At 41.1% G+C, this 4164-nt stretch overlaps 1 non-coding gene across 1 annotated transcript; it reads left to right on the top strand.

Annotated features, from left to right (window-relative positions):
• The first annotated feature begins 2885 nt into the window (after positions 1-2885).
• LOC134374190 (U6 spliceosomal RNA) lies at positions 2886-2989 on the top strand. The gene has a single exon (XR_010023064.1). It is a non-coding gene; the product is annotated as a U6 spliceosomal RNA (small nuclear RNA).
• The last annotated feature ends 1175 nt before the right edge of the window (positions 2990-4164 follow it).

Genomic DNA, 4164 nt, shown 5'->3' with positions numbered 1-4164 from the left:
ACAGCCCATTTAACAGAAAATGAAGCTTAAAGCCATAAAAAAGTGACAAGATGTTGGGTTCCCAGAGACACAAGAACAGATACAGGTGGCTGATGGAACTGAGGGGATATCAACTAAATATGTGTGAGAGTTGACAACACTCCACCCCTCCTTCACCCAGAAAACCTATCACTTCCACACCACCATTTACTCAGTTGGGTTCATCTGATTGCCCTTGGCTCAGGATAGGTAACACTAGGAGCAGCAGTTCCATTAATGCACATGAAATTTGCTGGCATTGAGATTAATCTTAGAGGCTGATGCCATGAGTTGCAATTAAATTTCTGGAGGCTTCATGGGAACCCAAGCAGGAGGGAGGGCCTGCCTAAATTAAAAATAAAAATAAAAATATATCAGAGACTCTGAGTTGAATGGATTTTTAGGGACCATCTGGTACAAATCCTATAATTTTAAATTGAGACTAGGTAGATTAAGTCACTTTTCTAAATTCACACAGCGGGTAAGTGGGTGGACTGGTGTTCAAATCCATGACGATGGTTTCCAAGTATGGGCTCTTTAGTGACTAGCTGCATTTTCTAGCTTTGAGCAATTAACCTCTCTAGGATTCTATCTTGTCTAGACAATGGGAATGATCACACCTAACTCACCAGGAATTCATGAGGAGCACAAATCAGTATAAAAGAAATATGGAGCTGAACACTTAGTAGAGGATAGGAGCTCTGAAATCAATGACTGTGGTTTGCAGTAGTAGTTGAAGCAGCAGCAGCAGCAGAGGTTCAGTTACTGTAGAATTTGGGAGGAAAACATGCCTGAAACTCAGGCATTAATGCTTAGCTGAATGCCCTTTCCAATAAACTGTGTTCTAATTTCCTCAAACAAAATTCATTATTTGTGGAAGATTGTGCATATAGTTTGGCAATATGCAATTTGGAATTACTGTTTTTATTAAAAGCTTACATATAATATTTTCCTATGCATCATTTGTGACTGCCTTTTTGGGGGGAAAAAAAGAAAAGAAAAAAGAAAACAACACACACACACACATTTGGATTCAATTTCCATATCTTCAGATGACTAACCACATTATCTTCTGTAAGTCATTTTGATCCTATAAATCTTCACTTTTTCATCTGTATGAGGGGGATAAAAATGCTTCCCTACTCAAAGTAAGGATCATTGTAGGGATTAACATTTTAAAATGAATGTGAAACTACCATTTAATCTAAATTTGCTTCACTTTGTCCTCCAAATGCAAAGGTTTTATCTGGCTAGCTGTCTGGCAGAGTGCTGAGAACCAGTTTAGAGTCACACAGAAAGGGTTTCTAGCACCGTATGCCTTTGTGCAACCCTGGGAAACACCTTTATCGGGTCTAAGCCTCATTGTCCACATATACTTCCTAGGGTTATTTCTGAAATCAAATAGATGAAATATTTAAAGTTGATGGTACATAGTCCATTTAAGAGATTGCAGCTATTTTAATTATTTCTAGTAGACCTGAGAAGAAAGGGCCACACAATCTTTAAATATATCAGGTTTTTAGCCCTTTTAGCTACATCCAGTGAAAAGAAATATGATGCTTTTACTCATCCATAGTTTCTCTCCAGGGCCTAAAGTTGTTTTCTCTGGCTCAGAGGCATCAATTTATGTGATTCTTAATTTTGAGAGAATCATAAAACACACTCTTGAAATTTTTGCAAATTTATGACAATTAATTAGCTGGCCGGATTTCTCTGTTAGAAGCAATCTGCTTATTGTAATAAAAATCAGGGGGCACTTTGTGCCTACTGGAGGAAGCCATGAGAAGTATTCTGGCCAGCCTTGTTCCTATGGCAATAGCAGTCTTTGAGCAGATGCCTGGAGGCAGTTAGCTATCACTGTCATGTTGGTTAATAGTGGCAGGGTGACATCGATCTACATGGACAACTTTATTCATGTCTCCAGCCAAAAATCTAATCACTTTGCTGATTCTTTCTCAGTCTAACAGGTAGTGAATGACAATCATTGAAAACCTCAGAGTTTGAAAGTCAATCTACTAAAGCTCAAAGAGAGACTGCGGGGGCAAGTCACACACTCGCAGCTCATTATGGATTAAGTTGTCAGTTCTTGAGGTTTGCTTTCCTTGTGTGTGTGTGTTCTACATGAGTGCTTGCTGTAGTGGGCACAGAGATGCTCTCTTAGATCCTCCTTTTGGGAAGGACTTGATACCCAGATGTAGAGTGTGTGGTCACCGGATACCTCCCAGCTCTTAGCAACTTTCTTGGCTGCTGAGAGCTGCCTTACCTAAGCTCACACCCTTCCTGGAACAGTCACAGCTCACAGCTGAGCCAGGCAGAGTTATAAAGTTCTGCTCTAGACGGCCTACTGGGCTGGGTGAGGTCATCTCAGGCTTTGCCAGGCCTGCATTGGAGTTGAACTTCTTCTGCCCAACCCTGCTTCCCTGTTTCTTTCACAGACAGATGTTGATCTCCAATTAACTTCTTATAGACTTGCTTTCAGCATCTGCTCCCTAAGAATTCAACACTCAACCTGCAACATATGGGATTGAGGGTGGTCTGAGACAGCAGGAAACACAGTGGGAGTTGGACCTAGACCACTCAAAGCTTGGCTGGTAGTGGGGAGCCCAGCACTGGTGGTAGATGGAGCAGACAACCCCTGGCACAGCTGGCCTTCCAACTGGTGAGTTTGTGACCTGTGGTAAACTGAGAGCGCACAGAGTTGGAGGGGACTGTGCAGCCGAACATAAAATGTCTGGCACTGAGATGTATGAAGAAAAGAGGAGCTCTATGGACAAGACATCAGACGATTACTGCTAAACACCATTGCTTAACCACACAAAAATAATGAAGAGCTGAGGGAGTAAACTAGGATTGAAAGTCAGGTGCAAGGGCTCACTTTGGCAGCACATAGACTAAAATTGGAACAATACGGAGATTAGCATGGCCCCTGTGCAAGGTTGACATGCAAATTCATGAAGCGTTCCATATTTTTTCAGGAGGAGAGAACACACCTATTGTTACTAGAGATGGGAAAGGGGGAGGGGAAGAGGGATAGGGAGTAATTGTGTAAGGGATGCAAAAAAAGAATAATTACGATTTGTAATGATGAACATGCTAGTAATATTGATCATCACATGCTGTATACAAATACTGATGGTCAACTCTGTACCCTGCAAAGATGTATAATCAATTCTGTTTCAATTAAAAAAATTAATTAAAAAAATAGTCAGGTGTAAAACAAAACACCTCTTTAGTTGCATACAAAAAAAGGTCTTATTTCCTCTAGAGGAAGGGGTGCAGAAACCAAGAACCAAATCTAAGACTTATTCATCAAAGTGGCCAAACTTCAAAGGGAGTTAAATGGATAAAGAAATGAAAAGGATGCTATGTCAAGATTCGGGCAAAGTTTGAAAAACAAGAACAACAAAAAACAAAACAAACAAAAACCTGGTACCCTGACACTGGAGGACATCTTCATGGATGTACCCAAAGATCTTGACTCCCCAGACTCTTTGGGAAGAAAAAGATTTGGAGGACTACCACATTAGTAAAAAATGTAGATTCTCAGTGGTTAGAGACATACCAGGACAGCCCCTACAAAGTAAAATACTTACCTTTGTTTTTTATACATCCTACCATGAAGAAGGAAGCAAAACACATGAGGGGCCCCTTTGGGTTGTAGAGGAAGCCTACTTCACACCTAAGGATAATGATTTGCCTCATATACCATGTGACTTTTTGCTTGGGGTTCAGAACAGGGTAGAGCTGCTGCAGATTAAGGTTATGTTGCAAACAGCCCTGCAGCTTAGGCCATACAATCTGACAGACCTTCTGGTGTTGAAGGGAGAATTGGTGGATAAAAACTTCACATATATAGACTAAGACTGGAAGATTGAGGGCAAGAAGGTCTGCAATTCAGACATGTGGATGAACATATGGGAGTGGACATGATATTATGGACTGAAAGTTTGTGTCCTCCCTCAAATTCATGTGGCAATCTTATACCCAATGTGATGTAATTTTGTGGTGGGGTTTTGGGGAGGTTATTAGCTAGACCCCTCATGTGTGGGTTTGATGCCCTTATAAGAAGAGACCAGAGAGCTAGCTTGCATTCTTTCTGCCATGCGAGGACACAATGAGAAGTCAGCTGTCTGCACCCTGGAAAAG

The sequence above is a fragment of the Cynocephalus volans genome, chromosome 3 (genome assembly GCF_027409185.1).
Source record: "Cynocephalus volans isolate mCynVol1 chromosome 3, mCynVol1.pri, whole genome shotgun sequence".
In the NCBI taxonomy this organism is placed as follows: Eukaryota; Metazoa; Chordata; class Mammalia; order Dermoptera; family Cynocephalidae; genus Cynocephalus; species Cynocephalus volans.
Note: the sequence above shows the minus strand (reverse complement) of the source record. Positions and strands in the feature narration are given on the sequence as shown.